The 26161-nt window shown below is 49.1% G+C and overlaps 6 non-coding genes across 6 annotated transcripts; 5 read left to right on the top strand and 1 right to left on the bottom strand.

The window, feature by feature from the left end:
* Positions 1-9679: 9679 nt before the first annotated feature.
* On the top strand, positions 9680-9752 carry TRNAK-UUU. The gene has a single exon. It is a non-coding gene; the product is annotated as a tRNA-Lys (tRNA).
* A 653-nt stretch (positions 9753-10405) lies between these two features.
* TRNAE-UUC lies at positions 10406-10477 on the top strand. Its single transcript has one exon. It is a non-coding gene; the product is annotated as a tRNA-Glu (tRNA).
* Positions 10478-14393: 3916 nt separating this feature from the next.
* On the top strand, positions 14394-14502 carry TRNAL-CAA. Its single transcript has 2 exons — positions 14394-14431; positions 14457-14502. It is a non-coding gene; the product is annotated as a tRNA-Leu (tRNA).
* Positions 14503-16670: 2168 nt separating this feature from the next.
* On the top strand, positions 16671-16742 carry TRNAE-UUC. The gene has a single exon. It is a non-coding gene; the product is annotated as a tRNA-Glu (tRNA).
* A 3452-nt stretch (positions 16743-20194) lies between these two features.
* On the top strand, positions 20195-20390 carry LOC120394943. The gene has a single exon (XR_005592439.1). It is a non-coding gene; the product is annotated as a U2 spliceosomal RNA (small nuclear RNA).
* Positions 20391-24742: 4352 nt separating this feature from the next.
* Positions 24743-24907, bottom strand: LOC120394949. The gene has a single exon (XR_005592444.1). It is a non-coding gene; the product is annotated as a U1 spliceosomal RNA (small nuclear RNA).
* Positions 24908-26161: the final 1254 nt, after the last annotated feature.

The raw sequence follows: 26161 nt of genomic DNA, 5'->3' as shown, positions 1-26161 counted from the left end.
AGGATCATTATTATCCCTACTTGAAAGAGGAAGAAGCTAAGGCTGAGAAAGGAGAATTGACTTGTCTTAGGTCACACAGCCAGTCAGTGGCAGAGTTGGGAATAGGACCCAAGAGCCCTGATTTTCAAACTAACCATCGGATCTTGAATTTCAGACACTGAATGACCTGAATAAAGTGCTCTCAGATGAGCTCCAGACCAACAACAGTGCACAGTAATTATTCAGCAAGTATTTGAGGAGAACTGCAATGTTAGAGAGAATCATGAACTGCTCAGAGACCATTAACGCAGCGAAGCAGCAAAATTCATCAAACATATGACTGGTTATGACGTATTTCCTTGGGCTTAAAAGAGAACAACAAGGACCTGAGTCTCCTCCCTGTCAATAACCCCCTGCTCAGCCAATCAGGGTAGAGACTGAGGACGGAGGCTGAGGGTTCTCGCCCAAAGGATGGCCCAGGTCACTGGTGGGGATCACTGCCCAAGCACTATTTCAGCCCCACATTTTTGGGTGGACCTCCCAGAGTGGGAGCTGCAGAGCATTCCCCTGAGACACATACGCACACCCCTCCTGGTGCTGGGAGGGGAACAGGAGAAAGGACAAAAGAAGCAAGAGACAAAGAGAAAGGAGGGAGGGATGGATGGATGGAGGAAAAGGTGAAACAGAAAGGACAAACCCTAATGACCCCAGTGATTCTAAGGGACAAAATCCCAGGTGCGGAATAAAATTCTGCCTCCTTAAGTTCGTGTTTTCCATGCCTAGAATTCAACTGTCACCAGATGGATCAGACTGAACAGGTTTCAAACCTCGAGGAGGCTTCAACCTTCTAAACAGGGACATCTGTTTTCTAGTAAAATCAGGAAAAGGGAAGGAGAAAACTCGAAAAGCTTCCTCCTGGCACTCACGTCCATGAACCTGAATACTCTCTCAGTCCTCAAAGAGAGACCTGGAGAAGGAGACTTGCTGAAGCAAAGCCACAGGGGTCTCTGAGGTTTCCCTGGCCCCTCACCCCTGTCCTGCCTGGCTGATGTCAGCATCTCTCTGTGAGGTCACCACCTCCCCACCACCTTTGACCAATAGCCTGAGGTCCTGCAAAAGCCTTTGTGATGTCACTGCCACACCCTCCCTTGCTGTGCTAATGTCCTGCCCCTGGCCAGGCACTTTGGAGGTTTGAGCTACTCCTGTGGATCACCCCACTCAAGGAGCGTTTGTTCTAGGAAGCAAGCCGGTAGACAGGAAAACATCGAAACAGTTCCCAATGCTACACTCAGTTTTTCAGAAATTAGTCGACTATATGGCCAGAAGAGACCATTAGAGCATCTAATCTGACCCCTGCATATCATACAGGCCTCCTGTATGACACCAGAGCTACTTTTGGGGCAAACACATTCCAGAAAGGCATCTAGTCTTCATTAAATGACATCAGGAGATGGAGAATCCACTACTTTCTTGGTAGCTTGTTCCTGTGGTGAATCATCCTCGCTGTTGAATATTTGTGTCTTATTTCTAATATGAATTTGTTTCTTTTCACCTTCCAGCCACAAGCTCTTGTTATACCTTTCTCTCCTCAATTAAAAAGCCCTTTAATACCCAATCTTTGTCTCCATTAAGGCCCTTCAACACTTCAATGAAGTCACCTTTCAATCTTCTTTTGATAAGCTAAACAGGTTGAGCCTGTTCAATAGCTCACTAGACGGCATTTTTCTCCAGCCCTGAGAACACTTTGTGGCTCTTTGGTCATCAGACTCCTGAACTGCAGCTGGATGTGGTTCTTCTTCTTCTGCACAACATAGCTCCTGGAGAAGAGGGATCTGCAAATGTACATTCGTATGATACCTTTGTTTAACTGATGAAAACATAAACTAGACACTTAGAGGATTGATCTGATTTCAGCTGATGGACAGCTTTGCTAGGTTTTTGTGCATTTGGACAGCAAAATGTTGAGTGTTTACATTGTTATCAAGCACTCCTGTATAGAGGAGCCCCTGAACATAATGGAGAATGGAAATGAAAATGTTTAACTTTTTAAAAAAAAAGAAAGAAGGTTATAAGACAACACGGGGTTTGAACTGAGGACTATTTGAACTGCAGTTAAGCACTCTAACACTGAGCAATATCCCCAATGACAACAGGAGTATGGAATCATGATGTCCACCACTTTGAAGGACAGACCCTGCTTCATCGAGCCCTTTGCCATTCCCAGACCACAGGTGGTTTTCAAAATGGGGTTTGATTAAACTTCTTAAATGTGGTAAACACCACAGCTTGCACACCCACTGATATAGCTTCTCCCACTGACATAGCTGCCACCTCTTGGGAAGTGGATTAACTACACCCACAGGAAAACTCTCTCCCATCAGCCTAGAGCAGTGGTTCTCAAACTGTGAGTCAGGACCCCAAAGTGGGTCATAACCCTGATTTAATGGGGTCGCCAGGGCTGGCATTAGACTTGTTGGTGCCTGGGGCTGAAACCAAAAGTCTGAGCCCCACCACCCAGGGCTGAATCCCTCAAGCTCTGGTTTTGCCCTCCCAACTGGGGCAGGGCTCAGGCTTTGTCTCCTCTGCCTGTGCTCAGTGTAGAGGGGCTTGGTGCGTCTTTCTAGGGTCAGGTAGTAAGTTTTTTGGGTTTTTTTTGGCAAAAAGGGGTTGTAGTGAAAGGAAGTTTGAGGAACCCTGGCATAGAGCCTCTGAGTATGTCTAGACTTGGCTCCTGTGGCAGATCAGACACTGGAAGTGCAGCCATGGAGACACCACACCCCAGCCTGGCCTAGCAGGCACGAATCAAATCTCCACAGACAAGTGGCTGTTGTTTTCTAACCCATCTCCTAAGCCCTCAGCCCCACCACTTAACAAAGGGGCTTTTCTACACTATGGTTCTGGTCTCACTGAAGGGTCATTTCCAATTGTTTGCTCAGACCAGCATTAGGGAAAATGGTGCCCTGGGCAAAGCTTGTACTTTGGCACTTCCCCATTGCCCCTGGATGATCCCCACTCCCCCTTTACCGCTAGCTCCTGCACTCCCCACCCTTGCACCTCCTTCACCCCTAACTCCTGTCCCCTCCTGTGCCCCCTTTGCCCTTAATTCCTGGGCCACCAGCCATTGCCTCTCCTGCAGCCCCGTCACAGGGCTCCAGTGCTGGGGGCCCTGCACGTGGTCTCCCTTTCCCTGGGCTTTGGCATCACGAGCCCCTGCTTAGCGAGTAGGGTTCAGTGGTCCCCAAAATGTGGGGCATGACTCCTAGGGGGACACAGAGGAACATTCATGGAGTCAATGAAATCAATTGAGCTTCTTCAGTTTCTCACTGCAGATATTTCCCTTGTTTTTAAAGGCAAAAATCCTGATCTTTCCAACGGGAGCTGCTGCTTCAATGTTCAGTTTGGGGAGGGATTTGGCTGCGCTCAGAGATCTGCCCGCGGGTTACAATCTGGGATCCGAAGGGCCGAACGCAAACAGCGTTTAGATGGGACCGTTAGTGCCGCCCCGTGTGGCCAAAGATCAGAACTGACCAGCAGAGTTTACAGCTGGAGCCTGGGACGCCCTGAACGAACTGGGCACGGCTCGCGTGGGATCCTCGCTGTGCAGCAGGAGGCGGAGGGAAGCTGATTGTCAGGGCTCAGGCAGCTCCTGCCAGGCTGAGCCGGTGTCTGTGCTAAGCTCGGCATCAATCAGGTGATTCTGGGAAGTTCGGGTCCCCGGCTCCCACAGGAGGGTGAAGCAGGTCACCCCTGGAGCAGGTTAAAGCTGCAGGTTGACAGTGGGGCTGCTGCCCCTGTGAACAGCTGCTGTAGCACCGCCTGGGCAGGACAGGAGAGCCAGTTATAACTCCCAGCCTGTATCGGGGATGGGAGCACTCACACCCTGGGGACCCACCCACCAGAGATCTACGGGGAGAGGGCACCCACACACCCAGGATGTTGTGGGGACAAGGGCATCCACACTCAGGGATCCTCTGCAGAGGGATGGCCACCATCACAGCCAGGAGTCTGTATGGGGGGAGAGGTACCTGACACCTGGGCGGGGAAAGGGGCACCAAACATCCGGGATCTTACCTGGGAGGACAGCGGTGCCTGCACCCTGACATGAGACGGGGGCAGGGGGAGCAGGAGCATTTCCCAGTTCCAGGCTGTCCCCATCTGGCCAAGGCACAGAGCTCACAAGCAGAGTTTAAAGCTCCAGCTGCCAGGCTGAGAAACAAGCTAGGCTCCATGGCTGGTACCTGTGATCCCAGCTCCTGGGGAGCCTGAGGCCAGTTGATCGCTTGAGCTCAGGAGTTCTGGGCTGCAGGGGGCTGTGCCGATTGGGTGTCCGCACTAAGTTCAGCATCAATATGGTGATCCCGGGGGAGTTTGGGGTCTCCAGGTTGCCTAAGGAGGGGTGAACTGCCCAGGTTGGAAACAGAGCAGGTCAAATCTCCTGTGCTGATCAGTAGTGGGATCGCACCTGTGAATAGCCCTGCAGTGTAGCCTGGGCAAGACAGTGAGACACAGTCTCTTTTTAGACACACACACCCCCCCCCGCAGAGCCTGGAAGGGGGGATGGGAGCACCGACACGATGGGGAGTCTGACTTGGGGGGAGGGATGCCCCCCTGCAACACGGATCTTGAAAAGGGGAACAGAGACACCCACAGATCCCGGATGGGGGCAGGCAGGGGAAACCACACACTGGAGCTAGTTCATGGGGTGGGGGACAGAGACACCCACCAGAGATCCTGGATGGGAGCACCCACATGATGGGGATCTTGAACTGGGAGGAGGGAAGCACCATGTACCAGAGGTTCTGAAGGGGGAACAGGGACACCCACACACCAGGTGTCTTGCAGCAAGAGCTGCGGTCTTCATTTACACAGGGCAGTGATGGGGAATTAACCACGTCTCTTGCGGAGCTTGTTCCACTAGATGATTAGCCTCATTGCCAGGGCGGCTTCAGGAAGTGCGGGCCCAATTGAACAGTTTCGATGGGGCCCGGCAGGGATGACTAAAACAAAAACACTTAAAAAAAACCCCTTTCATTTCTTCCATGTATTATTTACTTTCTCATGACTATATAAATAATAACAAAATTATCTATTACATACATTGCATCATATATTAATTAGCTGATTTGCACTTTCATATCAGGAAAATAATTTGTTTTGATAGTTGTACAACTGATTTTCTTCACTAATGTTTATTTTATTAAAATTTATAAAACATTTCCTTATTAATATAAAATTGCCCCTTCTTCCCCAGCGCGCCCGGCCCCATGGAAACAAACCCTCCTTCCCCAGCTCCGCCCCATCGAAACAAGGTTCGGTGGGGGCAGGAAGAAACTGCACATGGGGTGACCAGATCACAGCAGTAAAATAGGACCTGCCCCCTCCCTGCTGGGCCCCACCATCACACCCCTCTTCACCCCCTAGCCCCCGCTGGCTTGCTGCGTCCCTCCTAGTCAGTCCCCACCCACCACTCGCCTCCTTTCACCTTCTCCCTCGCCTGCCAGAAACCCCCATGCCTGCCTATAGGCGACAGGTTTGTATAATTTTGGTGGGGCCCAAAATGGTGGTGCCCCCGCCCCGCCCTGTGTCGATATAAAATGAAGCTACAACGTCAGTGCCACAAGATTACAAGGGTCAATTAAAAGTGGAAAGTCAGAAGGCACTTGCCTACTTCAATATATGGTATTATATTTTGTTGCACCTGTTGTGACAAAGTGGGAATGTTCTTAATGTTTTCTCTGAATACTGTGTGGGTGCCTCAGTTTCCTGCAAGATGCCAACTGAAGGTGTTGGGGACAAAGAGATCAGGTGGCCTCCTTGTCCAGAAGAGACACAGAGGCCAGAGGAGGGAGTGTCAGTTTGGAGCTGGCTGGGGAAATGGGGAGAGACACAGAACTTGGTTCTGGGCTCCCCACCCCACAAGATGGGCCTGACTGAGGGGTCCTGTTTTCTGTACCAACAAGCTCTGTTTAAACTGTGTTCCCGTCATCTAATAAACCTTCTGTTTTACTGTCTGGCTGAGAGTCACGTCTGACTGTGGAGTTGGGGGTGCAGGGACCTCTGGTTTCCCCAGGACCTGCCTGGGCAGACTGGCTGCATAAGGCGCACAGTGTGGAAGGGCTGAATGCTTCGAGGTCAGACCCAGGAAGGTGTAAGCTTCCTGCACTGGAGACAGTCTGCTGCGATAGAGAAAGCTCCCCCAGAGTCCTGACTGGCTTTGTATGGAGTTGTTCCAAAGCATCCCAGCATCCCCTTCCACACCGTGCGCTTCCCGTATTTTTGCACAGGCTCTGACACTCCATCCTCTGGCCATTGTCTCTTTCCAGGCATTAGGAGGCCACCTGATCTCTCTGTTCTCCAACACCTTCAGTTGGCACCTTGCAGGAGAGCGGCCCAGGCCATCAGTATCCAGGAGACAGGGTTTCAGCCATTCTCTGTGCAGACGGCATCACACTAGCACTCTAGGGCTCTACAACAATCACACCCCCTTATCCCACCATCTAGATCCTTGAGAAATGCACAGGGGAAACTGAGGCACCCACACTGTATTCAGAGAAAACATTAAGAACAGCCCCACTTTGTAACACCTGTATACAACTAGTTATACACTTTAAAGGGGTGTAAAATAGTCAAGTATTGTGCTAAACAAAATGATACTCCAAACTGACCACCAAATTTAAGTTGCATGTTTTTCCCTCAGGTGGGGGCTCTGGGGTTGGGGTGGGTATGTGGGTTTAACTGTGCCGTAGGGTGCTCAGGGCTGGGGTTGCTGGGACTGGGGTGGGGCTGGGCTGGGGATAAGGAACTTGGGATGCAGACAGGCTGCCCCAGGGCTAGGGCCAGAGAGGACCCCTCCCTGTTACCAGCAGCCGCAAGCTCCAGAGGAGGGACCCATCGTCCCCACCTCCCGCAGCACACTCACTCTGCGCCACAGTCACTGCACAGAAAGCCCACTGCCTTCCCTGTGGTGGGTACCGGGTGTCACGGAGTCCCTGGGCGATGCTCTGGAACTGCTCCCACCAAGCCAGGCAGGACTTTGGGGAGCCTCCTCTCCTCGGAGCAGACTTTTCTGGGCAAGAAGCTCACACGGCTTCACCTTCCTGGGTCTCTCCTTGGAGCATTCAGCATCTTCTGCCCCTCTGTGCGCTTCCCACAGCGAGCCCGCCCAGGTGGGGTCCTCGGGAAGCCAGAGGGTCCTGCCCCACTTTGCAGTCAGACGTGACTCTCAGCCAGCCAGTAACACAGAGATTTATTCGATGACAGGAACAGGGTGTAAAACAGAGCTTGTAGGTACAGTGAACCGGACCCCTAGGCCGGGTCCATTCTGGGGCAGTGAGCCAGACCCCTTGTCTGCACTTCACGCCTGGTCCCGGGCCAGCTCCAGACTCCCAAACCCCTCCAGCCCCCACTCCTCTCTGCTCACCTGATCTCTTTGTCTCCAACACCTTCAGCTGGCACCTTTGCAGGAGGGGCTCAGGCCATCAGTTGCCTGGAGACAGGGTTTCGGCCATTCTCTGTGCAGACACCATCACACTGGCCTCTAGGGCTTTACAACAATCACACCCCTTATCCCACCATCTAGAGCCTTAAGAAATGCATTGGGGAAACTGAGGCACACAGACAGTATTCAGAGAAAACATTAAGCACATTCCCACCTCGTAACACCTGTATACGACCAGTTACATACTTTGAAGGGGTGTAAAATAGTCAAGTATCATGCTAAACAAAATGATACTCCAAACTGACCACCAAATTTAAGTTGCATGTTTTTCCCCTCAGGTGAGGGTTCTGGGGTGGGGCTGGGGATGAGAGGTTCACAGTGCAGGAGTGTGCTCAGTGCTGGGAGTGCAGGCTTTGGGGTGGGGAAGGGCTGAGGATGAGGAACTTGGGGTGCAGACAGGCTGCCCCAGGGCTAGGGCCAGAGAGGACTCCCCATCACCACCACTGGCAGCAGCAAGCTCCAGGGGAGGGACCCCTCTTCTGCCCCTCTGCCCCCACAGCACACTCACTCCGCACCACAGTCACTGCACATGCTCGTAGGGCCCCTCTCAGGTCCAGAAAGCTCACTCACCTCCTCTATGATGGGTACTGGATGGGGGGGTTGCCATCACAGGTGGCCTTCCATGTTGCTGCCCCTCACCATAACTTCACTCTGGATGGGGATGGGGCTGCCTTCCCAGCATGGGGCAGGGGCAGGGCAGGGGACGGGGCGGGGGTGGAATCATAGGGTCAAACACTCACAGAAGCCCCAGCAGCTGCTAAGGTGAGTGAAGTCCGTCTCCTGGCCGGAAGTCCCCTTCGTGTCTCCTCCAGGTAGCGGGAGAGGAAGGCTGCCAAAAATGGCAGGGTCCCTCCTCCTGAGGTGCTACAGCAGCTAGCACTGCTCTTATGCTGTAGCCCTTAGGGGCGGCAGCAGCAGCAGCAAGGAGAGAGACGCGCGCGGGGCACTCTTTACGTTCAGGCAGGGAAGCTCCGGGGTGGAGGGGGGGAAGATGCCATTTCTGGGGGATTGTTCCCAAGCTGCAATACTTTGTGTTCAAACATCTACCAGCTTCCTTGGTGAAAAATAACACCAGGTTTCTTTGCAATATACAAGAAAGAAGGAGTTCTTCTTCGAGTGATTGCTCATATGCATTCCAGTTAGGTGTGCGCACGCCGTGTGCACGTTCGTCGGAAGATTTTTACCCAAGCAACACTCGGTGGGTCGGATGGGTGCCCCCTGGAGTGGCGCCGCTATAGCGCCAGATATATACCACTGCTGACCCACCCGCTCAGTTCCTTCTTACTGCCCGTGTCGTTGGAACAGTGGAGCGCTTAGCTGACCTCCACTTCCCTAGCTACTCGTAGTTTCTCTCGTTAATTCTTGTATATATAGTTCAGATTTATATAGTTGTAGTTAACTTTATTCGTTTGTAGTATAGTTAGTGTATATAGTTCATACTATATATATGAATGGGTCACAACCTTAGCCCAACCGAAGGCACTGAAACAAACTCAAATGATGCTTCAGCTTCCTCCCTCAGCATCACAAGACCAACACAAAGAAAACTCCCGAGGAACGGGGCTCTGAGCATTGCCAGGTTGTGAGTTCCGTGCCCTCAGGAAGCAGCCAAAATGCTCGAACCCCCACCCGCTTCTCTTGGACCGCTGGCAACATGGTGTTTGCACAGGAGCCGCAAGCCCGTCTTTCCTGTCTTTGTCTATCCCGGCCCCTTCCCCCCAAATGCTTTCATCGGACGCTGGAGGGACCTAAGGACCTGCAGGTTCCCGCACCCACCTCCTAAAGCAAACAGTCCTTCCTTCTCTGACATTCCTGGAGCCGCACATCCTTGGAAGAGTTTTACCCAGGGGTTCTGATTCCCTGCGAAAAGATGTGTCTGGCGGCCGGGCGGGGAACGGTCTTCTCTGCCCCCTCTTTGGGCGCTGAGAAGCTTTTTCTGAGAAACAGCACCTCCTCCTGCTGGGAGAATCCTAAATTCCACCCTCCCACCCAGGTTTCTCTGAGCAGCTGCTAGATGATTTTCCCACTTCTCTGGTCTAGACACCAGCATCTAACTAGCCTTGGAACGGGCCCTGTTTGCTAGCTGGAGAGCGAAGGAACCAGGAAAGAAGGCAAATGTCAGGAAACGAATCTCAGCACGCAAAGAAACTTCCTTCGCTCTTCTTTTGCACTGTCTGTGCCTTTGCTACCCCTTGAGGCCTTGCCCGACTAGCTCAGTCGGTAGAGCATGAGACTTTTAATCTCAGGGTCATGGGTTCGAGCCCCACGTGGGGCGTTTCATCTTGCACTCTTCAACATCACTCTCTCCCTTAGAGTCTCAGAGCATAACGGAATCCACTCTTTGTCCTCTCAACCAGCTGAGGCGGTCTCGGACCTTTAGTACATCATGAAGACAAGACACATTGACAATTCCATGGTCCTAAGAGAGTTGAGTCTCTTCTAGCCCAGGCAAGAGAGGGAAAAAATAACCTTTCAGAAGCTGATTGCCCCCCTCCCCCTGAGCAGCCATCTAGAGCTTCTCTACTTATTTCTATATCTTCGCCAGCGCTCAGTAGTTGAGATAACTGCTTCTTTCTCAAATCCTCCACCAGCCCTCTTCATTGGGATGGAGATTGCTTAAGGCTGACGATTCCACCACATCTTATTCATCCCTCATACATTTCTGTAAGCCCATGGAGAGTAAAACAAGATAGCAACAAAACTGTTTTTTTTAAAAAAAAAAGACATGGCCTCAATGTATAACAATACTGGAAATTGTCTTAATATGTTTTCTGTTTCTTTTTCATATCAGTGCTAAAAATAGGAAGGGAACCGTAAGGAAACAAAGAGCTCAGAGCTTGTGTTAACCTCCTTTGAAGACGAACGAATGGCCTCAGTTGGACAGAAAGTAGGCCTAGAAAGTTATGCCCAACCCCCCCAACTGTCATCTCCCTGGTGGTCTAGTGGTTAGGGTTTGGTGCTTTCACCGCCACGGCCCGGGTTCGATTCCCGGTCAGGGAGTTATCCTCTTCAACAAAAGTCTACCTTGCCTTCCTCGCTTGGAGTTCAACCAGAAGAAGGCAACTTCCTGGCCTCCTTCAGAATGCTCGGAAACTCTTTAGAGGCCATGGGGAAAGCAAAGCTTCCAACTACTACAATATGGCTATCTGCCCCTTAAAGCCCAGCCTCTGCATCCTTTTACACAAATACACTTACTTGTGCAAACAATTTAGTTTTTCCTTCTTACCGAGCCTAACCTAAATTAGAACAACATTGCACTTTGACCCAAGATCTTTTTCTTTTCTTTTCACTTTTCTTGGTGAAACCAAACCAAACCAAACAATCATTTTGGGTCCACCAAAATATTTCACTAAATATAATATTCATCCAAAAACCTTTCACCCAGCACTATATACAAGTCTTTGGAAGTAACACCCCGGAGAAAGATCATTAAGCTTTTCCATTCCTAAGATCTAGCCGCTGAAGGCTTCTGAGCATGGGCTATGGGCCTTTCACCTCTAGGCCAGTGGTTACCCTCTTGCTCAGGTGGCTACTGATGAAAGGCAACGTGGTTTAGTGGCAGATCCATTTCAGCCTCCCCCTTCCAATGTCTACAGGAGGGTGTTTGTTTCGCAGTGCATCTAAGAATCAAATCAATTCTCTTGAAACCTCAACCTGGAATCAAGGTGATTGTAGGTCAAGGAAGGAAGGTTTTGTTCATCCTGTTCTAGTAAATGCTCAAAGTTGCGATGCTTCTTGGAGCTTCCAGACACATTGGCCAGAATTTTCAGAAGGTCTCACACCCACCGCTAGGGCCAGATTTGCAGAAGAACTAAGCTCCCAGTTAGGCACTAAAATCTTTAGCCAGATTGTCAAAAGGTTTCAACCTATTTTTCCAAAAGATGAGTTATTTTGGAAAAAGCTTGTAAAGATTGTGGGTGCTGGTTACTTGTCTATGTGGCCCACACTGCTGGAGTTGGAGGTTCACCATTGTTTTCTCAGAATGCGGTGTCCGTAGTCTGCCTCAGTTCTGGTGTCCATCTTTTATTCTCCTAATAAATCAGCAGGGAGACTAAAACAACATCGGACTCACAGGGCTCCCGGAAACCTGCCAATTTGGCTCACGGTGAAGGTGTATACAAATCATCTGTGCTGTAGACGGGCTCTGGGAGTTGAAAGAGTTGTGAATTTAACCCTCTAGGTTTCGGGCCTAATCTGAAACTGTTTCAAAACCAATTCCTTAAATAGACCATAGTTTGAAGCATCAGCAATAGGCATCTTACTGAATATATCCAGAGCTTTCCCAGCCAATTTGGCAACCAAAGTTGTCATCTTCCCTTTCCCGAATAAGCACTTTGTCTGTCCTCCGGGCAACACACTTAAAAATCACTACCAGTGTCTCAAAGCAATCAGCTGTGCACATATCCTGCTCGACTACGCCACTGTGATGGGTTCGGTCACAGAGATCCCCTTGGGACTGAAATTACTTCCGAGCCCGTTTTCCCTGCCAGCTTGGGACTCCAGAACCCTGCCTTGTTGAGCCAGACACCCTAGCCTGCTGCAACACAGACCCAGGCTCTGGGCCACACTCCCAAAGCTGCAGACTTTAACTCAAAACAGCTCAGCACCTGTCTCCAGCACCCAGCTCCCAGTGGGATCCAAAACCCCAAATAAATCCCTTGTACTCTCTATAAAGCTTATACAGGGTAAATTCCTAAATTCTTCACCCTCTAGATCACTGATAGAGAGAGATGCACAGCTGTTTGCTCCCAGGATTAATCACTTCCTCTGGGTTTATTAATAAACAAAAGTCATTTTTATTAAGGTTAAAAGTAGGAGTGAAGTGATTTCAAGTAATAACAGACAGAACAAAGGAAGTCACCAAGCAAACTAAAACAAAACACGCAAGCCTAAGCCTAATACATTAAGAAACTGATTCCAGGGAATAGCTCACCCTCAGAGGTGTTCCAATCAGCTTCTTTCACAGACTAGACTCCTGCCTAGTCTGGGCCCAATCCTTTCCCCTGCTTCGGTCTTTGTTACTTCCAGCAGACATCTTAGGTTTTCTCATGACTGGCAGGGGTTTTCTCATGACTGGCAGCCCTTTGTCCTGCTTCACCCCTTTTATAGCTTTGGCATAAGGCGGAATCTTTTGTCTCTCTGGGTCCTCACCCTTCCTTCTAAATGGAAAAATACCAGATTTAAGATGGATTCCACTATCGTGGTCTCTGTAAGACCCCCTAGTTTCCATTCTTCCTGGGTTGGCCCACACGTACACAGGAAGGTTTGCAGGTCAATAAACCATTTACAACCAATTGTCAATGGGAGCCGTCAAGGTTTTAAACCGCCATTAGTGGCCCACGCTTTGCACAATTACAATAGGACCTCAGAGTTAGACTTCATATTTCCAGCTTCAGAGACAAGAATGAGACATGCATACAAATAGGGGCATATATTCAGTAGGTTAGAACCTTTGTTATGATACCTTACAAGAGACCTTTGCATCAAGCATATTCCACTTACATCATACTCACACTTATAAGCATCTTTTCATAAAACGTATGGAGTGCAACGTCACTGGTGCCCTACCTACCCTGCTTTCGCTGCTTCCTGATGGCACAGAATTGACAACAAAAGAGCCAGGCTAGGAGGCTTCTAAAACCGAGAGAGCTGTTCTATCGCGTCCACATCCTCTCAGGAGGTGTCAAACCCCCTCTCTCCGTTTCCATCCCCCAAATCCTATCAGCTCAATGAGTTTTGTCCCTGGAAGAGCCTCGAGGGAGGCAGAAGAAGCGGAGAGGATTGCGTTGGGGGTAAATAAAACAGAGACGAGTTGTTCCTCTTGGGATTTTGGTGTGTTTCCCTGGTGATCCTGACGGAGGAACGGGAAGCATAATTCCATTTTTTTCAATGCCTCGGATTGGGTTCAGCTGGTGAACTCTCTGCTCTTGTTCTCACAGGGGAATGGAGAGTGGACCGGTTTCCCAATTTGGACAGAAAGTGGCTTGCCAAAGCCGAGGAGAGCCTGCTTCCTGCCTGCACCGAGTTGACAAACTGGGGAAGCCAAAGCTGAGAGACCCCGTAGATGAAGTCAGAGTGCTATCCGCTCACATGGAGGGGGAGCACAAGCCCTGCCTGGGTTTCTCTGCCCAAATTATAATCAGTTGAGTGATTTTCCTGGATGAGCCTCTAGGTAGGCAGAAGAAGAAGTGAAGAGGGTTGCGATGGGGTAAATGAAAACTGAGGACTCTTCCTCTTGAGATGTCTTTGTCTTGCTCTTGTGATTCTGATGGATGAACCTAAAGCGTCATTTGAGCGTGTTTCAGTGCTTTTCCTCGGGCTCAGGTTGTGATGCTGAGCACAGGGGTTCCTTCACTCTCTGCTTGGACCCTCTGTAATGGGGAACGGACCAGCTTTGAAAGAGCCTAGTGGAGCTGAACGAAAACAGCAGTAAACATCCAGGTTCACCCTAGATTAATCTTTTGTCCCCAATTTTCTTGGGGAAACAAAACAAAAACAAGGTTTTCTTAAGAACTCAACACCCATTCAGGCTCCAAACTCTTTTGCAAGATTTCCAGAAGGGCTCAACACCCTGAGTGCTGAGCTAGTTTGGGACAAAAACCAAACAAGGCCGGTACCGATTGTGAGTGCTGGCTGCTTGACTCTGTGGCCCACCGTATGGGAGTTTGAGGTTCTCATTAAGCTAAGTGTCTCTATTCTGCCTCTGTCCTAGTGTCCATCTAATAAGTGAGGGGGGAGATTAGAACACCTCAGAAGGCACAGGGTTGTAGGAAACCTGAAACTTTAGATGAGGGTGATGGTGTCTAAAAACCAGATGTGATGTAGGTGTTGAACGAGAGATGCTGTCTTGGCCTCCTTGAGCGGCTCATACAATATTGAAGAAAAGGAGGGTTGAGAGAGCTGCTTTTGTCCCAGCGTCAGGATGGCCGAGTGGTCTAAGGCGCCAGACTCAAGGCTCTGTCTTTCCCACAACTGGGGCTTCTGGTCTCCTGCAGGAGGCGTGGGTTCAAATCCCACTCCTGACACAACCTCTTGATTCCACCTCAAGAGGTGGCCTGGTTTCAATTGCCCTTGTAACATACTGGAAGAGCCCTTGTTTAGGAGCTTTCTTAGAGTAGCGGCAAGAGAAATTAGAGGGAATCGTAAATACCTTCAGAATCCATGCGCTCAAGGCACCTAGTTGGGTAAATTCCAGTTTATTCCCCACCAGAAAGTTGGCATTGCTTGATCTTGGGCAGGTATGGATGTCAAACATATACAGGTGGAGGAAGAAGGGAGCAGTACAGTAGACACTGATAAAGGGAAGGTAAGACTCTTAGTCTCAGGGTTTGGGCTTGAGCCCTAAACTGGGTGCTCTACGTACTCTGGTTTGGCTGCTTCATGAGGGCACAGAATTGACAACATAGGGAGCAGAGACAGGAGGCAGCTACAACCAAGAGCCCTGTTAGATTGTGTCAACATCCTATCAGGAGGTCTCAAAGCCTCTCTCTCAGTTTGTATCTCAGAAATTCTATCCGCTCCAGGATCTTTCTCCATCAAAGAGCCGCTAGGTAGGCAGAAGAAGAGGTGGAGAGGGTTGCGATGGAGGTAACAAAGCAGAGAAGAATTGTTCCTCTTGGGATTTTTGTGTTTCTCTTGTGATCCTGACAGAGGAACCGGAAGCATCATTAGATTTTTTCTGGCTACTTTCTGTCCAACAGATTAAGTTGGTCCATTGTCCATTCCCTCAGGGTTAAGAGCTGGAACCCCTGTGCTCAGGGTCACAACCTTAGCCCAACCGAAGGCACTGAAACAAACTCAAATGATGCTTCAGCTTCCTCCTCAGCATCACAAGACCAACACAAAGAAAACTCCCGAGGAACGGGGCTCTGAGCATTGCCAGGTTGTGAGTTCCATGCCCTCAGGAAGCAGCCAAAATGCTCGAACCCCCACCCGCTTCTCTTGGACCGCTGGCAACATGGTGTTTGCATAGGAGCCGCAAGCCCATCTTTCCTGTCTTTGTCTATCCCGGCCCCTTCCCCCCAAATGCTTTCATCGGACGCTGGAGGGACCTAAGGACCTGCAGGTTCCCGCACCCACCTCCTAAAGCAAACAGTCCTTCCCTTCTCTGACATTCCTGGAGCCGCACATCCTTGGAAGAGTTTTACCCCAGGGGGTTCTGACTCCCTGCGAAAGATGTGTCTGGCGGCGGGAACTGTCTTCTCTGCCCCTCTTGGGCGCTGAGAAGCTTTTTCTGAGAAACAGCACCTCCTCCTGCTGGGAGAATCCTAAATTCCACCCTCCCACCCAGGTTTCTCTGAGCAGCTGCTAGATGATTTTCCCACTTCTCTGGTCTAGACACCAGCATCTAACTAGCCTTGGAACGGCCCTGTTTGCTAGCTGGAGAGTGAAGGAACCAGGAAAGAAGGCAAATGTCAGGAAACGAATCTCAGCACGCAAAGAAACTTCCTTCGCTCTTCTTTTGCACTGTCTGTGCCTTTGCTACCCCTTGAGGACTAGCTCAGTTGGTAGAGCATGAGACTTTTAATCTCAGGGTCATGGGTTCGAGCCCCACGTTGGGCGTTTCATCTTGCATTCTTCAACATCACTCTCTCCTTAGAGTCTCAGAGCATAACGGAATCCACTCTTTGTCCTCTCAACCAGCTGAGGCGGTCTCGGACCTTAGTACATCATGAAGACAAGACACATTGACAATTCCATGGTCCTAAGAGAGTTGAGTCTCTTCTAGCCCAGGCAAGAGAGGGAAAATAACCTTTCAGAAGCTGATTGCCCTCCCCTGAGCAGCCATCTAGAGCTTCTCTACTTATTTCTATATCTTCGCCAGCGCTCAGTAGTTGAGATAACTGCTTCTTTCTCAAATCCTCCACCAGCCCTCTTCATTGGGATGGAGATTGCTTAAGGCTGACGATTCCACCACATCTTATTCATCCCTCATACATTTCTGTAAGCCCATGGAGAGTAAAACAAGATAGCAACAAAACTGTTTTTTTTTAAAAAGACATGGCCTCAATGTATAACAATACTGGAAATTGTCTTAATATGTTTTCTGTTTCTTTTTCATATCAGTGCTAAAAATAGGAAGGGAACTGTAAGGAAACAAAGAGCTCAGAGCTTGTGTTAACCTCCTTTGAAGATGAACGAATGGCCTCTTCGTAGGCCTAGAAAGTTATGCCCAACCCCCCCAGCTGTTATCTCCCTGGTGGTCTAGTGGTTAGGATTTGGCGCTTTCACCGCCACGGCCCGGGTTCGATTCCCGGTCAGGGAGTTATCCTCTTCAACAAAGCCTACCTTGCCTTCCTCGCTTGGAGTTCAACCAGAAGAATGCAACTTCCTGGCCTCCTTCAGAATGCTCGGAAACTCTTTAGAGGCCATGGGGAAAGCAAAGCTTCCAACTACTACAATATGGCTATCTGCCCCTTAAAGCCCAGCCTCTGCACCCTTTTACACAAATACACTTACTTGTGCAAACAATTTAGTTTTTCCTTCTTACCGAGCCTAACCTAAATTAGAACAACATTGCACTTTGACCCAAGATCTTTTTCTTTTCTTTTCACTTTTCTTGGTGAAACCAAACCAAACTAAACAATCATTTTGGGTCCACCAAAATATTTCACTAAATATAATATTCATCCAAAAACCTTTCACCCAGCGCTATATACAAGTCGTTGGAAGTAACACCCCGGAGAAAGATCATTAAGCTTTTCCATTCCTCAGATCTAGCCGCTGAAGGCTTCTGAGCATGGGCTATGGGCCTTTCACCTCTAGGCCAGTGGTTACCCTCTTGCTCAGGTGGCTACTGATGAAAGGCAACGTGGTTTAGTGGCAGATCCATTTCAGCCTCCCCTTCCAATGTCTACAGGAGGGTGTTTGTTTGCAGTGCATCTAAGAATCAAATCAATTCTCTTGAAACCTCAACCTGGAATCAAGGTGATTGTCGGTCAAGGAAGGAAGGTTTTGTTCATCCTGTTCTAGTAAATGCTCAAAGTTGCGATGCTTCTTGGAGCTTCCAGACACATTGGCCAGAATTTTCAGAAGGTCTCACACCCACCGCTAGGGCCAGATTTGCAGAAGAACTAGGCTCCAGTTAGGCACTAAAATCTTTAGCCAGATTGTCAAAAGGTTTCAACCTATTTTTCCAAAAGATGAGTTATTTTGGAAAAAGCTTGTAAAGATTGTGGGTGCTGGTTACTTGTCTATGTGGCCCACACTGCTGGAGTTGGAGGTTCACCATTGTTTTCTCAGAATGCGGTGTCCGTAGTCTGCCTCAGTTCTAGTGTCCATCTTTTATTCTCCTAATAAATCAGCAGGGAGACTAAAACAACATCGGACTCACAGGGCTCCCGGAAACCTGCCAATTTGGCTCACGGTGAAGGTGTATACAAATCATCTGTGCTGTAGACGGGCTCTGGGAGTTGAAAGAGTTGTGAATTTAACCCTCTAGCGAGATGGCCCTCTTCTGCTTCCCAAAGGCTTTGGCTGCAGTAACAGCCCTGGGACAAGCCCTGGCCCTCCTCACCTGCCCTTGCCCAGCACAACGCCTTTTCGGGCCTACACAGCTCCTCACACAACACCCGCCTGGGACCTTACCCTCACCTACCAGCTCAGCAGCACCTTTTTTCCTCTCAAAACCTCCTCTTGCCACCCTCCCCCTTCCACACTTCACACTCACCTCATCGCAAACTCACCCATGGCCCCTTTGGCTTCTCAAGCGCCTCTGGAGGGACGCAGCTTCCCAGGCACGCAGATCCTTCCCTTCAACGCACACTGGATGGACATTCGAAACACAGCCCTTTCCAGTAGGTAATGTGTTGCTTTTGGACCCTGACGCCCAGCAAGAAGTCCTGGTACTCTTTTTCTGACCAATGGACCCCACTGACTTGCCTTTACCAAGCAGAAACTAAGGACCGGCTGATGGCTCTCTTTGCAAACGGACGCCATCAGACTGAGCCACGAGGCGTGCTGCAGGATAGCCCCTCCCCACCAAAAAGCAATGCCGTGACCCGGATTCGAACCTAGGCTGCTGCGGCCAGAGCGCAGAACACTAACCACTATATGATCATGTATTAGAGGGGTAGCCGTGTTAGTCTGGATCTGTAAAAGCAACAAAGAATCCTGTGGCACCTTATAGACTAACAGACGTTCTGCAGCATGAGCTTTCGTGGGTGAATACCCACTTCTTCAGATGCAAGACTTAATAGACGTCTGTTAGTCTATAAGGTGCCACAGGATTCTTTGTTGCTTTTATATGATCATGGCCAGGCGCTGAGGGTGCAGGCAGCAACCCAGTGGAAAATGCTCAGCTCTGTGCTCTCGGGCAGCCACCTACCTCACCAGCATCACAGGTATTTCTCAAGTCTCCCCATTACAGTCACAGGTAAAATGCTGAGCAAAGGAAAAAAGACAGGAAGCCAATCCCATGCCTGTCCCTTTTTCTGTCTTCCTCCACCCCTGGACCAAGTCCCTCCCCCTTTGTCTGGGCCATTGTCCTCATGCCCCTGGCCAGCCTATTTCCCTTTGCATTTTTCCGTGGAGAGGAATGTTGATGAGTTTGTACCCATTTTTTTAAGGCTTTGCTTTGGCAAGGCTGTTGCCTGCTGTGAGAAAAACAGAAGGGGGCTACCTGAACTGGTGTCACTGGCTGAAGCTTATCTATAGTATATGAAAAAAGCTCAGAGCTCTGAAAATGGTTTATTTACTTTAAGATTCTCATGTTAGTGAGATTGTTTCCTAGCTAGCAGGGGACTGTTTTGTGATGTGCATTCTACTGGCTCTTTGGTTTTGTATGTTTTTGGGAGGAACGGTGGAGGAGAGTATCACGGTTGAAGAGCAGCAAAGAAATGCGTTGTTGTTTGTGTTAACGTTTGGTTTTTCCTAAAAGTGTCTGGTTTGGAGTCATTTGTAACTCTTCGGTTAGTTATTGGTAACGGCTTCTTATTGGGCCCCTGAGTTGAAAGGCTGCTCTTGCAGATTTTAGTTTGTCATTGCTGGAAGGTCAGTTCAAGAGCTGCTTTCTTAGTCTAGTCCGTGAGGGCTCTTCTGCCGCCCTCCTTAATATACCTTCCAGAAGGTGATTGCATGGTTTCCCTCGTCTTCCCACAGAAGAGAAATTGTCCATCCCTTTCCTGTGGGGAAAACACCAGTGTTTTAACTTAGGAAATGGTCAACGTTTTGCCTAGATGAGTGCTAGTTCATAGGCGCAGAAGAAGAGGAAGGCTGTGGCCCTTTGAGTCAGATTCCTAGCGTTTCAGGCCAGAAGGAAGCAGCCGATCACCTCAGAGGGACTAAGGGGCACCAATGCCCCAAATGGCAAGGAATTGCTTTGATGCAATTGACTGTCTGTTTGAGCTAGTTCTGTGGGAAGGAGCAGAAAAGCGCCTCGGGGCTGTGGAATAGCGCCTGCATAGGCTTTCTTTACCCTGTTTTGCTGTAAGAGTTAACCGTGAGAGATTGGTAGTCCAGGTCAGTGGGTGGCTTTATGGAAATTAGGAGTATAGAGGGGAAACTAGGGAGAGGAAGGCGTCTGCAAGACTTGTCTGTCTTTGAACAGAATTGTGTGTTAAGGGTTCTTGCTTCGAAGTCTTCCACTGGAGTCATTTTGGGGAAGTGATTCTCAGGTAGAGTTCCCGAGTTGTGGTGGTTGTTGCGGTTCTGGGAGCTCGTCCTGGTGAGGTCGAAATGGGTGGGCGCAGGGGTGTGCGTGCATAGCAGAATGTGAATATTGTTTTTGGGCTCCTTGGAGCTCAGATCAAAGTGTTGTGTCTGTTCTTATCAGTTTAATCTCTGATACATCCTTGATGTGAGGACTGTATATTAACTTGATTTTTGAAGCAGGGGGGGTTAGAACAGAAGCTTGCTTTGTCTGCCCTATGCATTGATCTGGTATTGCAGTGCTTCCAGGATCGGTGTATCTCCTTTAGAGGAGAACCTTCTGGTTAGAAAAGCAGAAAAGAGTTGAACTGTGATACTTTCTTTAAAGCAAATGTTTTTTGAAGTAGCAGAAAAATCTGGGTGTTTTTCTTTCTTTACAGTTTCTTGGAAGTGTTTTGTGAGTCTATAGATGTGAGAGGTTCTTCTTTGTCTTGCTAGAGAGTTATTTAAGAAGCTGGACTCCTTCTTTCTGCTGTGAGTCTTTTCAACAGTATGAGGGACAAATGCTTTCCAGATTCTGGGTCTGTTGGGGAGATGGGATTTTTTTGTTTTTTTTGTATTTTTCGGGGGTGGGGTGGGGCGGTTGGTAATATTTGAGGTCACGTGTATATCCACAACTGCATGAGTTACACAGACTTCTCCCCACCCGGCCTACGTTCTATGTATCTTGGTTCGTAAGATCAAGACAAGGCACTCGGTGTCGTGCTGCACCCGCACACAGGGGCCCCAATCCTGGTTTCCCCCCCCCAAGCCTACTGTAATCTAAATGCTACATAATAACCCTTAGCTTCTCATTGTTGCCATCCTCGCTATTGGAAAATCCCCCAAATCATGACAGTGGCTTACAAATCAGGAGGATTCTTTTTTTAAAAAATGTAATGTGGGTTCTCTTTCTTTCCCTTCTGGTTTTCTGAACCAGGCAAGCTAGAAACTTACCTTTCTAGTGTGGCCAGAGCCCCAGAGAGCAGCAGCCCCCGGCGCCTGGGGCTGGCAGGCAGCGGGGCTCACTTTAATTTCACCCACCAAGTATCAAGTGTGAACTCCTCAGGCACTAGAACAGCCTTAACATGGAGTCACAGACAGACCCCTTGGGCACCCTGACTCTATCTTGCTACCCAAGGGTAGTAGAAGCTGCTGTAACACGCAAGCTCTGTATGTCCTTTAGGGCTAACCCTAGCCAAACAGCCGGGATCCCTTGCTGCTGCTTAGAAGGTGTGCCGGCTCCCTGAAGTCCAAGCAGCATCGTGGGGAGGGGGGAACAACAGTTTCTTCCTGACAGGGATTTTTATTCCATTCCCCCAGAGCTCAAGCTGATGGGGGCAAGTGTTTGTGCAGGGCTCTGCCTCCTCGTAGGTGTGTGAGGAGGAGCAATCAACCAAGTCTTTTGTCCACGGATGATCCACAGTGGCTTGCCTGATGTCTCAGTCAGGGCCTTCTCTTGTTGGAAAGGAGATGACGCCTCTTCTGGTAAACTGGCATTTCACACTTGGTAATGCTTCTCTCCTGATGGGTGTGGCGTGGCAAGGGGGTTTACAGCTTTAGTGCCAACGCTTATATATCACCTTACAACATGGGCTACGGCTATTATAGGTGAGAATAATGCATGCAGCAACTCACGAGCTTGTCATAGACTCTAAACACGTTTTTATAAAGCTAATGCCTGTTTTAACAACACTAACAAACAGGTGAGCAAGACTAGTTTCCAGCCATGCGTTTGTCACTTTTCAGTAAGGCCTAGGGGCCTTGGCATGAGCTGGCACCTGGTCTGCCAGTGTCAGAAGAGGATCTTCCCTCTCTTATCCCCGGGTGTCTGTACTGGGAGCAGTACTGTTCAACTTATTCATAAATGATCTGGGGAAAGGGCTAATCAGTGAGGTGGCAAAATTTGCAGATGATACAAAATTGCTCAAGAGAGTTAAGTCCCAGGCAGACTACCAAGAGCCACAAAGAGATCTCACAAAACTGGCTGACGGGACAACCGAATGGCAGATGAACGTCGGTGCTCATAAGTGCAAAGTAATGCACATTGGCAAACATAATCCCAACTATCCCTATAAAACGATGGGGTCTAAATTAGCTGTTACCACTCGAGAAAGAGATCTGGGAGTCGTTGTGAATAGTTCTCTGAAAACATCCACTCAATGTGCAGCGGAGCATTGGGAATCATTAAGAAAGGGACAGGTAATAAGACAGAAACTATCATATTGCCTCAATATCAATCCATGGTATGCCCACATCTTGAATACTGCATGCTGATGCGGTCGCCCCAATCTCAAAAAAGATATATGGGAATGGGAAAGATTCAGAAACGGACAACAAAGATGATGAGGGGATATGGACCAGCTTCCATCTAAGAAGAGATTCATAAGATTGGGACTTTTCATCTTGGAAAAGAGATGACTAAAGGGGGATACGAGGGAGGTCTGTAAATCTATGACTGGCGTAGACCAAGTAAATAAGGAAGAGTTATATACTCCTTCTCATAACACACGAACCAGGGGTCACCAAACCAAATTAATAGGCAGCAGCTTTAAAACAAACAAAAGGAAGTCTTTCTTCACGCACCACACAGCCAACCTGTGGAACTCTTTGCCAGAGGATGTCGTGAAGGCCAAGACTATAACAGGGTTCAAAAAAGCACTAGATAAATTAATGGAGGATAGGTCCATCTATGGCGCTTTGCCAGCGGTATCCCTAGCTAGGTATCCCTGTTTGCCAGAAGGGCATGGGCGACAGGGGATGGAGCACTTGATGATTCCCTGTTCTGTTCATTCCCTCTGGGGCACCTGGCATTGGCTGCTGTCAGCAGACAGGATACTGGGCTAGGTCTTTAACTTTGATGGGTAGCTGGGAAGACAGTCAATCAGACAGAACCTTCTGACAAACCTCTTCATTTCCTTGTTATTGCCTGACTCCTTTAATTCATTTCTTTTCCTTCTGTCCCAGCAGACCGACGAGCCACCAGATTTGGGTGCTAGCAGAGGGACCTGACGAGCTCCTTCTTTTCAGCAGCGTTGAACTTGCCAGGGCACAGTCAGATTCTGGATGCTCATCTGAATGTAACGCCTAGCGCTCACCTTTATTTCTGTTTCTTAGCTCTTTGGGCCATCGATCTTTGGTCTGACCCATAGGATCCCTGCATTAGGAGAGATGGCTAATTAATGAGCCCATAAACCTTGGAAATCAAATGAAACCTGAAGTCCGTAGAAGACCTCGAAAGGCCCTTGGGGGTGGAGTGAGCTGAGGAAGAGTTCCCTGCACAGCTTACCTCTCCATTCTCGTTTTCCTGTCCTGAGCGCAAAAGCCAGGAAGCAGCTCCGGGTAGGGAGGGGATACCATATGTGTGCAGTGGTTAGACAGGAAACAGCAAGGAACTGGACTCGTATGGAGTGAAACTGTAAGCATCTTCTGTATGCCTGATGGCTGCAGGTTTGAGAGAGTTATGTGGGAAGTGGAGGCTTTCGGTGGCTTTCAGAGGAAATGTAATGGAAAGGCAGCCGAAAGTGGAATCCCAGGTTTTTAAACAATCCTCCACTAACACACGAAACAGCTCAGGTCTAGTTACTCATTGAAAATTAGAATAAAGTTACAGCAAGATTTCATCATAAATGAAGTCAAACCCTAAAGATTTCAGAACACAACTGCTATAAGGAGCCACGAGGGAAGCAATACAAATCAACCTTGCCTCAGAGAAAGGCAGTTAAACAATTTCTCTTTTTTAAAGCAGCATAATCTCCCCAAACGGAAGGGCCCTGTTCCCGGAGAAGGGTCCTGGAGAGGGTTTTCCTCGTTGGTGCCGGCCATCCACCTCCCCGAAAGGCGGGAGCTAGGTCGACGGAAGAATTCTTCCGACCAAGGCACGGACTGATGTAGCCGTGCCGATTTACGTTCCCCGTGCAGCCCAGGCCCGAGGGTCGGTGCGTGCTGAACAGTTAAGTCAAAACAGCTCCGTCCGTCAGAGGTGTGCAAAAGGGAAAACCCGCTCCTGGGCGACATGGCCACGCCGCCCTAACCCGCAGCGTAGCTAAGGGCATTCGGGGAGGCGGTGGGTGGGCCTCAAGCGACGGAAAGCCCCTCCTCCAGCATGGGGTTGTGACAGCCTAGTCTCCGTAGCACAGACAGGGTGGCCACCAAGAGACAGGAACAGACAGCGAAAGCCAAAGCGGCCCCAGGGCAGGGGGCAGGCTGCCTGTTGGACGAGGAGACCAGGTGGGATAGGCGTTTTGGACAGGCCGTCCTCCCGTCAAAGGAGGAAGAGCCCGAGAAGAAGGGCCAGGGAAGAAGCTACAAGCAGGGAAAGAAGCAGAGCAGGCAGGCAGGCAGCTCCCCTTAGAGCCAAAGAAGGCACCGGTCCAAGCCCCCCAAAAGCAGACTAGAGAGCAGATCAGCTGCAAAAGACCAGGGAAAGCCAAGAACACAGAGAGACCCAAGTAAAGTTCCAGAGCTGAGCTTTGCTTACAAGGAGGAACCTGTGACAAAGATACCTAGAAGTACAGGGCCTGTGGAAAAGAGCACTCCCAAAGGCCCAGACTGACAACTGCTTTCCCGAGAGTCTGCTTTGCAGTGCACTAAGCCTAAGCAGCCCACTGTCGGTTTTCTGTTGTTCAAACCAATCGCCAGGGGAGAGCGCGAACGCAGTCCCCCACTACCACAAACTATGCAGTTGAGTTTCCCGCATTTGGGGAAATCGCAGGGGTCAGCACACCCGCAGTGCAATGGATGAGCCTCATCCTGGGAAAACCACCTTTGTGATCATCAATAACCAAACTTCCATACAAACGGACTTCACTAAAATAAGACAGGAGATCTACATCACTCACTTCACCTCTCTACAAAGGAAAAAGGACTGTAAGCTGTCTAAACTCCTACCTGCCACATGGGGCCACAACCGTGATACCCCTAACCCACCGAGCAATATCGTCAATCTATCCAGCCACACACTCAGCCCAGAAGAACAGTCTGTCCTATCTCGGGGACTCTCTTTCTGCCCTGCCACCCCCACCAACATGATACAGTTCTGCTGCGATATGGAAGCCTACTTTCGCCGTCTCCGACTCAAAGAATACTTCCAGGACAACACTGAACAGCGCACTCGTAAACAGTTACCCTCCCACCAACAGCACAAGAAGAAGAACTCCACAGGGACTCCTCCTGAGGGTCAAAATGACAGTCTGGACCTATACATTGAATGCTTCAGCCGAAGTACACAGGCAGAAATTGTGGAAAAACAACATCGCTTGCCTCACAACCTAAGTCGTGCAGAACGCAATGCCATCCACAGCCTCAGAAACCATCCTGACATTATAATCAAAGAGGTTGATAAAGGAGGTGCTGTTGTCATCATGAACAGGTCTGACTACCAAAAGGAGGCCGCCAGACAACTCTCCAATACCAAATTTTACAGGCTACTTCCCTTAGATCCCACTGAGGAATAAAATAAATAAAATAAAGTAAAGAATAAAATTGTCAGACACATAGAAAAACATAAACTCTTGAGCAATAGTCAACATGGTTTCTGTAAAGGGAAATCGTGTCTTCCTAATCTATTAGAGTTCTTTGAAGGGGTCAACAAACATGTGGACAAGGGGGATCCGGTGGACATAGTGTACTTAGATTTCCAGAAAGCCTTTGACAAGGTCCCTCACCAAAGGCTCTTACGTAAATGAAGCTGTCATGGGATAAAAGGAAAGGTCCTTTCATGGATTGAGAACTGGTTAAAGGACAGGGAACAAAGGGTAGGAATTAATGGTAAATTCTCAGAATGGAGAGGGGTAACTAGTGGTGTTCCCCAAGGGTCAGTCCTAGGACCAATCCTATTCAATTTATTCATAAATGATCTGGAGAAAGGGGTAAACAGTGAGGTGGCAAAGTTTGCAGATGATACTAAACTACTCAAGATAGTTAAGACCAAAGCAGATTGTGAAGAACTTCAAAAAGATCTCACAAAACTAAGTGATTGGGCAACAAAATGGCAAATGAAATTTAATGTGGATAAATGTAAAGTAATGCACATTGGAAAAAATAACCCCAACTATA

The sequence above is a fragment of the Mauremys reevesii genome, unplaced genomic scaffold (assembly GCF_016161935.1).
Source record: "Mauremys reevesii isolate NIE-2019 unplaced genomic scaffold, ASM1616193v1 Contig85, whole genome shotgun sequence".
Classification (NCBI taxonomy): Eukaryota; Metazoa; Chordata; order Testudines; family Geoemydidae; genus Mauremys; species Mauremys reevesii.
Note: the sequence above shows the minus strand (reverse complement) of the source record. Positions and strands in the feature narration are given on the sequence as shown.